The 12,656-nt window shown below is 45.7% G+C and overlaps 1 protein-coding gene across 3 annotated transcripts in view; it reads left to right on the forward strand.

The window, feature by feature from the left end:
* The first annotated feature begins 1,206 nt into the window (after positions 1–1,206).
* LOC146797976 (ras-related protein ORAB-1-like) overlaps positions 1,207–12,656 on the forward strand; it is a 113,200-nt gene continuing 101,750 nt past the window's right edge. Inside the window, exon 1 of one of the 3 annotated variants that reach the window (XM_085625197.1) lies at positions 1,207–1,228. The gene's annotated coding sequence lies outside the window, so the exon portion shown is untranslated. Of the gene's footprint in view, positions 1,229–1,667; positions 1,887–12,656 lie in introns of those variants that run through there. The other 2 variants (XM_085625198.1, XM_085625196.1) reach the window with 2 other exon arrangements.

A 12,656-nucleotide genomic window follows, 5' to 3' on the forward strand; every position in this document is an offset into this window, starting at 1 on the left:
CAAACCATTCCTTCCACAAACTGATTTCAAGCAGGTGGTCCAAGCGCTTGTCTTGCCGAGGTTTGACTATGGCAGTGCTACGCTCTGTGGCCTTCCCAAATACACCCTGGCTCCACTATGGGCATCACTAAAAGCTGCGGCTAGATTGGTGACTGGTACCAAACAAAATGAGCACATATCCCCAGTCCTAAAATCTCTTAAATGGTTGCCCTACGAAGCTCGAATTCAGTTAAAGATTGCTGTTCTGGCGCATAAAGCGCTGTATCTCAAAACCCCCGGGTACCTAGTGCAAAAGCTTGAATTATCCTGTGGTGGTAGAGCCTCAAGAAGCGCTAACACTTTCCTCATAAAACCACTCATTCTTAGCAAAAAGAGAAATTGTCACCAAGCCTTCTCCGGCGCTGCCCTATAGATATGGAACTCTCTTCCACCAGAAGTACGCAGAATCTCCTGCTTTCAAACTGGAAGCCAAAAGATTCCTAATGAATAAATTCTTACCTTAATTGGGCTAGTTTCACCTGCTTGAAGCCATTGATCCTACATCCATTGTACCTACATTTGATGCTGCTCTTCCTTACTGCATAGTGTGTCTCCCCGCGTAGCCTGCTATATACCTGTCAACTGTATTACTCTCCCTGTCTAATTTGCCTTGTAATTATGCGATTTTTCATGTTTTTGTATTCTTACTTGATGTCGACATTGCTTTTATGTTCTTCCTTACATCCTTTTTGTAAAGCGCTCCAATATCCTTTGGGATCTTGTTTGCGCTATATAAAACTTTATAAATAAATAAAATAAGCAGCTATGAATTTTGTCTATCAAAACCATTGATCTCGGCATGGGGGTTACAGCCCTGCCAAGCTTCCCAATTTCAAGCGTGATGTGCTGCCCCAGTCCAGGTTTTTTCTTGAATTCTGTTATTTTTTGTCTTGTTTAGTCCATTATACAGCAGGACTACAAGTCCCAGAATTCAAAGGAAAAAAACAGAAACCTAGACTGGAGCAGCACATCACGCATGGAGCTGTGAAACTTGGCAGCTAGCAAAAAGAGCTGGTGGAAGAACCCTAGCAGATCAAATTATTACTTCGTTGAATCAGGGAAACATCCTATGCCCCGAATAAATTAAATAAGTACCAGGGACAGCGCATTGGCTCAGGTTCCTCTGTCAGCGACAACGGCAAGGTGGTAGCCATCTGAGGCTAGTGCTGGTTCTGTCTTTTGCTGTAAGGTATGCAACAGATTGAAATATCCGTCTTATTCATCAAATGTATTTGAATACAACATATCAACGTTTTTGACAGGGCACTTTGATGTAAAAGTAAAACCAAAATGTTTGTACGTATTGTACTTAAAACATCTGATTTCTAAATTGTGATGTGCTACTTTATACATTAGATAAACCATACCCTATGTTTTATTTGAAAAGAGACCCAAATATTGAACTGAAATAACTGACCGTGCACGAAATCAAAACTATAGCAGGTGCTATAACGTATTTACCGTCTTTCAGTTCAAGATGGCCGCCAAGCTGACCGTCGTGATTACAGTCTAAGGACCTCTACATGCTAATTGTTGTAATGAGTAAATGTTTACTGGGCCCAGGTGATGATCGTCCTCTTTCTGCGACTCTGCGATCTTTGTCTTCTTTTTCTGTCTATTACCCGCGTGCAGGCTAAAGGTCGAGGGTGTCACACTGTGACTAGAGCTGACATACGGGGATGTGCGATTGGTTGAAGTGGTGTGAGAGGGCGGTGTTACATGTTGGGTACCGCGCTCTGATTGGTAGAATAGGTACTCGGTGTTAGAGGAGGGTCGGCATCTGTCAACGGGAGACCTGCCCAAAAGAAAGCAACGGAGGAAGGTGAGAGGGAATGAAGAGATTCCAGGTGAGAAAGCGTTTGGCGTGAATAGAGGGGCGCGAGTGAGAGGTAGAGACCACAGGGGAAGGGGGGGGCGAGGGAAAGCGGAGATGTTCAGAGAATACATGACGAGAGGACAGGTGTTTTCCTGGGCCCAACATGCATTCCAGACACTACTCTTTAGACAAAACATGCCTGAATAACATTCTGCACAGGCCAGACTGGACCGCTAACATTAGCTTCTTTAACAATGATTCCCCTGTCCGCTGGAATAAATATTGTCCCATACACAATAGCAGGTTGACCACGCACAACCATTACTCACACGTGCCTTCTTCAGCTACCACCTAGGCATACGAACCCCATATTCACTGCCTCCCCAAATTCCCAGCGTTAGTATTACCCCACTACTTAATGTTACTCTGCTCATAATGTGCCAGTCTTTGCCTATAATTTAATAATCGTATGCTCTATGGGAGTTGCAACCTTGACTTCCATCAGGAGATCCAATCAGACTTGAAAAGCAACTTACAATGATGAGCGCAAAGTCTTGGACTGGGGCAGTTTGTCCCAAAGGCACGAGCCACCTGGTAAACCTACTGGCACGACATGAGTCAAATAGTAAAGACTCTGGCAAACCTGAAACCCTCCTAGACATTGGCACTGACGCTAGGCCAACCACCGGACAATGGCCCATGACCTGGCAGTCTCTTCTTGGAGCAAGTATCTGTTTCCAGACAATACACCTGCAACAAGCCCGCAACGCCAAATATTCCCAGTGGGGAAACCATGCCCTACAATATTAACCCTGGACTGAGCAAGTCACCCACCAGATATGACTACTGGACCAAGCGTACTTCAAAATCACTAGGACCTCCGAACCAAGCATACTCTTCCCCAAATATCACCTGTGAACGGAACCCCCTCCCACTATAATAGTACTGCTAGTCCAACATTGTTACACCCAAAACTTGTACCTAGCATGTTTTCCCCAAGCACTACGCCAGGGATCCAGTATGCCATCCTCCAAACACTTACCCAGAACCAAACATCACCCTCGCCTCACATGTGAGAACGCTGTTCTAAAACATTACATCCATGCCCCATTTTAACACCACACATTGTACTCTAGGCTAAACATTCCCCAAGTCAAACTCCACAGCTCAAGCCCTCTCACAGAAACTACCAAATGAGTTAAGCCAGCTCCACAGATCCTACCTGTGGGCGCAATCGTTTATTCTCACATTGAAATTCCCTTTCTCAAATGCATAAAGATCAACTGCTCTTTGTCGAGACTGCGTCCACTAAGTCGAAAATGCTTTGCAATTTAAACTCTAGGGACGTAAAACCAAACACCAAGATGCCTTTGTTTAAAACATTTAATATTGGACCAACTTTGCTTCATCAGGACCAAGGCCTTCCACAGCCATGTGACTCTTCCGATTCTCGCAGATACTACTCTGAGGGCCAAGCCTGCTAAATCCAAAATAGACCACCCAAAGCCATAACTTGTATATCTGATGGAAGTCTCGCAGCCTTAGCTCCAGTCTGTGCAAGACTCATTAGATTTTGCAGAGTCTTCATAATCACATGATATATATGTCAATGTGATCAAGCACTGCCACAGGAGAGGAAATTAATTGAAACGACTTGTTATTTAGCCCTATGATAGAAAAAAAATCCGGATACCAAGATAGCTAAAATATAAATGTGTAACATCATTATCTCACATTTTTTAAATTTATGACAATGTATATGTTTCAGAGAAACAAAGTAGGCAAAGTTTCTTTTGCATACTACAATGTATAACATTTGCAATACCTTGAAGAAAGGAACAGAGAACACAGTTAGGAAACCCCTTTGAAAGAAAAGGGAATTGGCAACAAGAAGGCGGGTAGACATGGAGGTAAAAATAGATTTACCGGAGAAGGGCATGGGTAATTAGAACTATTGTTTTGAATATTACAGGTTAAATGTTTTGAATGTATGGCTTTTTGTTTTAGATCAAATGGCATTGATCTGGGTGCTTTGCTGTCTTAAGAACTGAGCTAACAGGCTGAGGTTGATCTATCGTCTTATTCCAAAAGATATGTGTCATCTGAATGATATCCCAACTGCCTGCATAGCTCTACTAATCTGTGTAAACCGAGGAACACATTTGGTCTAAGTCCCGATTTGGTAAAATCTATGTCACCCTAGGGATAGCCTCACTGTCTTTGGCCATAACTATGTATAGGAGTGACAGTGTTGCTGTTTAAACTCTGAATATGAGTTAATATAACAATGAAACCCTGCTTTCTAATGTCAGAGTTTGTAAAATCCATGTAACTGGAGGTGTAGTGCTGCTGTTTAATGCGTGAGCTTACTGAGGCATAGCACTGCTGTTTTAATTCCATTGCTTATAAGATCTGTATATCCGAGGAGTGGCTGTATCTAAAACCTGAGCCTGTTGTATCTTGCTCAAGTATTGATATTGAGGACAAAATCCTAAAATGGATGATCATGATCTTGGAAGACTATTCCCATGGAATTACTGTTCCATCTTTTCAGTACTCTTATAGACAAACAAATTGGGGAGGTAATGCCTCAGAGATCAGCCATTTCACTGATATTTAAATGTTATCTCAGGCGTTTGGCTATACATTCATTCATTTGAAATAAAGTTTTTCATATGAAAGCAAACAATTCCCCTTTGATCCTCAGTTTTAAATGTCAATTGGATAAAGCTCACTAGAAGTTCAAGTCGGTTATGCATCCAATCAGCGGCGATGTTCAGCCAGTCAGCTGAAATTAAACTAATCAAAATCAGAAATTCTTCTCCACGTGGCAAGCTGATCTCTGACTAGCTTGGAGAGGAAAATGCCTGAACCCTGCAAGTACAGTTAGTACCTGAGCATCTTCATAGACTCTAAATTGTTCATGGAAGTGCAAAGCTCATTGGTCATAGAGGTCACCTCTTACCATCTGATGCTCTTGTGAAGAGATCCTTTTTGTGGTTCCTACTTTTTGTTACAGCGGTCAGCACATTTTCTTTCTGCATTTATGCTTAACTTGCTTGTAATCAGTTTAGAATGCTGCAACCAGTATAGTTCTGAATGAGTCAGAAGCAACATTTTGCGTGTCCTTGTTATTTGCCCAGGTTTTCAGTCTATAGACCTATTCCATTGATTTCATTTTTATTATTATTAAAAAGATTATAGGGCACAATTGCTACCTACACGAGTATTCTGGGGATGATAATAGCCACTCAATGATGTTTGCACAAGCAACTCTTAAGAGGTAAAGCCTTCCTAAATTCCAAGAACTCGTATGTAGAGTGAAGGGACTGAGGTAAGCTATTCCAGAGATGTGCAGCTCGCAATGAAAATTATCTGCCTCCAGCTTTCTCTCGTCAGAACTTGAGGGCGATGATAAGGTTTGCATCAGCAGAGCGCAAAAGGCCTCTGGGTCGATATCGTTTGAACTTCTGTTGCAGAAACCATGGTCCTTCCTTGTGAATGTTTTTTTTTTGTACAATGCAGAGTAAATTAAACATAACTTTGTTAGACAAAGGTAGCAAATGTAGTGCCTCAAGGGCACCACATGTAAATGATTGGTGTGACAGTAGCAGTGCTAGTCTGTGATCAGAAGTCAGAATCCACTAAAATCACTTCAGGATATATTCTGGAGCACCCACAAATAGAGAAATGCAATAATCTCACTTACTTTAAATTATCGATTTTACTGTAAAAGGACGCCTGAGATCAGGGAGAAAAGGAAAAAATTTACAAAGGCCTGGTATCAAGGAGAAGCCGGAGGATGATACTTTATTTACAGGACTGAACAGTGATAGGTCATCAGTTAGATGAAAGTCCAAGTTACGGACTTAGATTGAGACACAAGGCATAGAATCACCAGACCTTGGCCAGAAATGAGTAGTAAGAACTCTCAAAGGCTTGCAGTAGAGCAAGTCAGGATTTCGATCTTCTCTCCATTAAATTTCAAGGCGTTCCCAGCTTAGCATGAGGTAATGTCCTGCATAAATGTATGAAAGACTTTAAAAGGATGAGGGATATAATGATTGACTTCTATAATGAACTGAGTGTCCTCGGGGTATTTCAGGAAGTTTTCTCTATGGGCTCTAATCAGCTGTGCAAATGGACTTAAATAAAATTTGAGTTGAGTAGTGCTTAGTGCAGGCCTCGATGAACACCTTGACCCAAATATTTAAATTTGGACTTAAAAGAAGGAAGATGCGCCACTTGGGATATGTTTTCTAGATATGATGTACACCAATTCAACACTTTTTTCCTCTGATACCAACCTCTGTCAACCTGGTAATCAGAGTATCATGGGCCACCGTTGTGAATGCAGCAGACAAATCAAGTAAGACCAGGGCCACAGCTGGCCTTTGTCTGCTGACGTTCTAAGGTCGTCTAAGACCGAGACAAGAGTGGATTCAGTACCATGTGCCCGGCAAAAACCTGATTGGGCAGTGCCCAGCAGTTGGTAATGCTCCACAAAGTCCAAAATCCGCTTATTAATGTATTTCTCCATGATTTTCACTGGAAAGTTGAGGAGAGATAAGGGCCGGAAATTGCTCACATTTAAAGAGTCCACCTCAGATTTTTTTCAGCAGTGGAATAAAAATGTCCTTTCCATTTATTACAGATTGCCAATAGGGGTTTGGCCAAGGAGGAGGACATATTCCTCCAAATCCTAGGAGGTATAGGAACCAGAGATGAACTTGAGGACATAGAATTTGAATTTTTTATTAAGTATATAAGAGCTATTAACCAAAGGCAGTTGGATTTGGGGATCTAGGGCCAGATGTATAAACATTATGAATACTGATTTACTAATGTTAATTCCCTCCAAATCGCAATTGGGGAATCAGTATTCCTAATGTATGAAACTCATCGAATTTAATTCAGTGATTTCTTGTGGGGCGTAAATCGACTGACCTCATGAAAATTAATGAGGTAGGTTGCAGTTTGCGACCCATTAGGAATCACTGCACTTTTTCATTATTTCTTGTGTGCACAATCTGATGATATTGGGGCGCTCACTTCGTCATCTGTCTTGCCATAGTGCGAACACAAGAAGATGGTATTGGAGCGCTTTAAGTGTTCACCAGTTACATTACACAATGACACATTCATTTTTTTTTTGATAGCAAACTTTATTGCATTTAGATTTAACACAAACTTACATCGGTAGCAGAACCACACATTAGTTTGATACAGGTATACACAAGTTTTCAGAGTGATGCTCATCAAAGGGAATAGATATACTGTCGTATGAGGACGAACATTATCTCCCACGCACTTGAACACTCACGGGGGAAGGAGATTGAACCATTTACCCCATATTCGGCCAAACATCTCAGGACGGCCTCTGGCCGCAAAAAGGGGTTCCTCCTGGGCTCCACACCAATCCACTCCCCGCCTCCAGCGCCTAACAGTGGTTGGCTTGGCCTGGGACCACAAGGCGGCAATGTCCCGTTTCGCCACCGCCGTTCCCAGCAGGCATTTATCTGCTCTGGATCCATCCAGGCCCTCCAACACCCCGAGCAGCAGGCGCAGCGGATCATGGGGAACCACCCAACCCAGGGCGCCCGTAAGCTCCCCTTCAACTTCCCTCCAGAACGATTCAATAACTGGGCACTGCCAGACCACATGAAAGAAGTCCGCAGCGGTATGAGAGCAGCGCGCGGAGGAGGACCGCAGATTAGCTTTATACAACCGCACCGGCGTGAGGTAGGCCATATGTAGGAAATAAAGTTGGGCAAGACGAAGTTTGGAGGAGGTTGTCAAGGTCTTGGGTGCCATAAGGGCATCCCTCCAGTCTGCCTCCTCCAGGGGACCCAGCCATCCCTCCCACCGGGTGCGTAGTCGAGCGAGAGACGCAGGACCATTATTAGCTAGGGATTTGTAAATTCTTGACACCCCTCCTCTACCAAGGTCACCCATCAACACCTGGGCCTCCAAGGGACTGAACTCTGGAAGGGTAGTAGGACTGGGAATGTGCACCTGTAGAGCATGGCGAAGTTGGAGGTATTTGTAAAACTGTGAGGGAAGGAGAGAGTGACGCTGTTGCAGGTCCGCAAAAGATCTAATGTGGTCCCCCACCCAGACGTCCCCCAGAAGCGAAATCCCCACGAGGTCCCAGAGCCGGAAGTCTCGAAGGGAGGAAACCTCGTTCAACCATGCTCCACTCCACAAGGGCGTCTGCCTGGTGAGCCTCTGGTCCCACCGGACGTAACGCAAAGCCGTGCGCCAGGCCAGGAGCACCGACTTAGTGATGGGAGGAAGATCCTGCGGTATTGGGCGGCCATACAGATAGTCCTGGATTCGTGGAAAGTCCAGGGCTCCAAGTTAAACTTGGTACGCTGGATCCGACTATCCACCGGTGAACCAATTGTGGATCACAATAAGGCGAGTGGCAAGATAGTAAAGGTGCAGGGTAGTAACCCCCATGACCCCGTCGTAGGGAGGGATACGGCAATGAGCTAGGGACAATCGTGACCTCCCGTTACCCCACAGAAAACAAACGAGAACACCATCCATCTCCCGGAACCAGCTGCTCGGGAGGTAGGCGGTTGTGTTCTGTAGAATATACAGAAAACGGGGAAGGATCATCATTTTAAAAAGGGCACTACGGCCTAAAGGGTTAAGAGGAAGGGATTGACATTTCTTAAGATCCGCCTTGGCCCTGGAGACCATGGGCGCAATGTTCAGGGCCCATTCAAGCTCCGGAAGGAGGGTGATCCACACACCCAGATAGTTGAAGGACTGTGTACGTAAGGGAATATTCGTTTGCCAGTCAAAGCATGACCGGGATGGGTGTAGAGGGACTAAGGTAGACTTCGCTGGGTTGAGTCGAAGGCCAGAGATCCGCTCGAACGCCGAAAGGACGCCCAGACAGCGCGGACCACAATGTTCAAGGTCTGCTAGATACAGAAGGACATCATCAGCGTATAAGGCTATCTTATCTGCGTGGCTCCGGTCCCAGGTCCAGCCGCTGATGAGTCCTGACGAATGATCGCCGCCAGAGGTTCCATCGCCAAAGCGAATAGTAGTGGAGAAAGTGGACAACCCTGACGGGTGCCCCTTTGGATGGAAAAGGACTCGGAGAGTACGCCGTTAATAAGGACCCGCGCCCTGGGTTGGGAATAAAGAACCCAGATGAGGCATCGAAAGAGGGGGTCGAAACCCAGCCTCTCCAGCTCTTTGCCAAGGTAACCCCAATCCACCGTGTCAAACGCCTTTTTGAAGTCTATAAAAAGTAGTGCCAGGTAGGGGGTAAGGCGATGACGGTGAGCGAGGGCAAGGTGGAGACGGCGTATACAATGCCGGGTCCCCCGGCCTGACATAAATCCACACTGGTCTAAGTGAACCAGGTCCTGTAGGTGGGGCCGGAGCCGTTGAGCCACCACAGTGGTGAAGATTTTGATCTCAGTATTGATGAGCGAGATCGGACGATAGTCGGCACAGTCAAGGGAGGGTGGATTTGTCTTGGGAAGAACGACAATGGTGGCCTCATCCGCTTCGGGCGGGAAGGATCCTTGTTCAGCGACATGCGCGAACAGTTCCAGGACACATTCATTTTTGTCGCAGATCCTGCTCAGTTAAGGTTTTTTTCCCATCGTCGCTTACCCATCTCCCCAGCTCCTCCAACTTCCCTGCTTGACCCATTTCCCCCCCCCCCCCCAATAACTCCCTCGTCGCTGCTGTTTTTTTTTTTTTTTTAGCAGGAGCTGATGGTATTGGAGTGCTTGTTCCATGCTCCATCTTGCCATAGTATTGGAGCCCTTCCAGTGCTCACCAGTTACAGAACAGTTAGACTGCCTGTTTGTTATGGAGACATGGGCAAGGAAGACTCTGGCCCAGACTTTGTGGTTGCTACACCACTGTAGAAGACGTGAGACTGGATAGGAATGTTAGGAGGGATGGAGGCTTGGCCTTTACTTTTAGGGAACAATTGAGTTGCACGTCAACACCGGTGGCGAAGGTTGTGAGGTAGGGCACTTCAAAATCAAAATTATAAATTTTGTGATTCTGGCGGGCCTTCTGACATATAATTCACCTGGTTCCAAAAAGCAATTAATTATGAACTGGCATCAAGTACTTGGGCCCTTCATCTTCTGTGGTGGTCTGACCGTTCCGGGGGATTTCAATTTTCATCTGGGAGAAGAGAGTAACCGTGATACTAGGGCTCTACTCGCCCTCATGAACAGTTTCGGCCTTAGCCAGCGGCCGACTCATAAAGCTGGACACACGTTGGATGGGATCTTTTCCAATCAAGAGACCATGACTGTTAGCGATTGCGTTCAGTTAAGTTGGTCAGACAACAGTCTGAAAACGTTTCGCGCACACAAGGAACATGTGGCAGAAAGTACGTTGGGCACCGCTAAGAGCGTCGGAAACTGGAAAAATATCACAGCTGGCAATTTCTTAAAGGCCCTGTTAAGATTCAAAGAGTATCGATCTTAAGGGTCCTGGCATACTGATAGAGAATTTTAACAATAGGGTGAGGTCAGCCATTGAGGAGGTTGTACCTCTGACCAGAGCCTTCCCTGAAGGTAGGAAGAAGTCCTCTGCCCCATGGTTCTCTAAGGAGCTCAAGGAGCTTCAAAGGCTATGTAGGAGGCGAGAACGCAGCTGGAGAGTGGTTCCTAAATTGGAGAAAATCAAATATAAGGAGCTCATTGTCAAATGCAAACAGGCTATCAAGAAGGCGAACGCGGTGTATTTCTCCCAGAAGAGTAGACCGGCTATAAATGTCCTGAAGGAACTTTTTAGCACTGTCTGTGCCCTCTTGGCTCCTCCTACCCATCAGGCGGTGGGGAACTTGCAGGCTTTCTCTAATAAGGCTGCAGATTGCTTCATAGATATGATCTTGAGGATGTTTGCATATTTTCCTGTGCCTTTTGGATAGTCCCAGTAAATCTGGGTTGGCAGAAGGTGAGGAGAGGAGGAGAGGGCTATGGCTCTCGATGAGGATGGTGTGACCCCCGAACTGCTTAACCCCAGATGTTTAGCCAGGTTCTCCTTGTTGCCTGTGTCTAAAATCAAGACTGTTGGGAGGAACTACTTTGTGCTCACTGGATGATCCCTGTTGCACAGCGTCCTGCAGCTGGTCCCTGATTGCTGAGGCCCTGGAGAAGGTCTAACCTCAGGTTCTGGAGTTCGGACTTTACCTGCAGGGTTGGAAGGAGGCAGTTGTCATCCCTCTGAAGAAAAAAAACTTAGGGGGGACTCAAGAGATTTGAAAAACGTGCACCCTATTTTGTTACTGCCCGCTCCAGCTAAACTCTTGTAGAAGCATATAAACCATGAATTAGCCCAGTTTCTCCTGGATCAAGAACTCCTTGACTCTTCTCAAAACGGGTTCAGGAGAAATCACAGCACCGAATTGGCACTTATAGCGACTGCTGACTTAATTCACAGGCAAGTCGACAAGGGTGGTGTGGCTATCCTGGTGCTGCTGGCCCTGTCCACAGGCTTTGACACCATATCTCCATCTCTGTCTGTGCAAAGGCTGTGTCAGGCTGGGCTGAAGGACATGGCCCTCAATTTGCTGGAGTCCTTCCTGTTGGACAGGATGCTCACGGTAGCTGTGGGATCCCAAGAGCTACTCCTTTCCAGCTCCCCTGTGGGGTCCCACAAGGGTACTCCTTAAGCCCGACCCTATTTAATTTATATGCCGCCTCCTTGGCGAAGCTGGTGCACTCTTGGTTTTCTGGTGTCGTCCTATGCCGATGACCCTCCGATGATCGTTCACGTCTCCGATGACTGGGAAGAGTTGGCTGACAGGTTCAAGGATTACATGATGGAGATCAGCAGGTGAAAGAGGGAGAACTGGCTCAAAATGAATGGGGAGAAAACTGAGATCTTAGTTTTCGGAAGGGATAGCTCTGTTTGAAATAACCGCTGGTGGCCAGAAATATGTAGTACTGCACGTACCCTGGCAGCTGTGGCCAAAAACCTGGGTGTGATTTTTGATAACACCTTGACTTTTGACACCCAGTTGAATAGAACTGTGAGCTCCTGCTTTTGGATCTTCAAGATCTTGTAGAAAATTCTGCTGTTTCTCCCGAAAGAGCTTAGGATGTCAGTGGTCATTTTGTGTATCACCTATTCCTTAGACTACTGCAATGCCCTGTAACTAAATGTTAACAAGTTTTCCCTAAACATGTTTCAAATCCTCTATAATGTGACTGCTTGGGAGTACCTAAACATTGTTCAGTAAGGGAGGGATTGAAATCACTACACTGGCTGCCAGTTCAGAAGCCGGTGGTTTTTAAAGCTCTTTGCTTGGTTTACTAGGCTCTCCGCTTGCAGGGACCATCTTACCTCAGGACGGCCTTTAACTGATATGCCTCTACGAGGTACCTGAGATCTGTGGGTCAATGGAAGGTGGTAGTTCATATGTTCAGGAAAGCTAGGTGGGGAGTGGACCTTCACAGTGGCAGCCACAAGGCTGTGAAATTCCCTCCTGGAATACATCAGGAGTTTAAATATGTATCTAATATTTCGTAGGCAGGTGAAAACTTGGTCATGCCAAACTAGCCCTCCTTCAGAGTCAGCGGATTGTTTTGGTACTCTCTGCTCTGGGTCCTCACCCCTCGCACAGTCTTATACAGCTCAGGGCTTAGATGCCGTCTGGTTTTACATGCTCTAGAAATACTACAATTACATTGCACAATGATACATTCATTGTCGTAGGCAGGGGGAAGCATAAGTGATTTGCCCAGAATCACACATTATTCCGCCGACCCTGAGATTCGAGCCTAGTCTGCAGCTCTGGTTGTTA

Source organism: Triturus cristatus, chromosome 9 (assembly GCF_964204655.1).
Source record: "Triturus cristatus chromosome 9, aTriCri1.1, whole genome shotgun sequence".
NCBI lineage: Eukaryota > Metazoa > Chordata > Amphibia > Caudata > Salamandridae > Triturus > Triturus cristatus.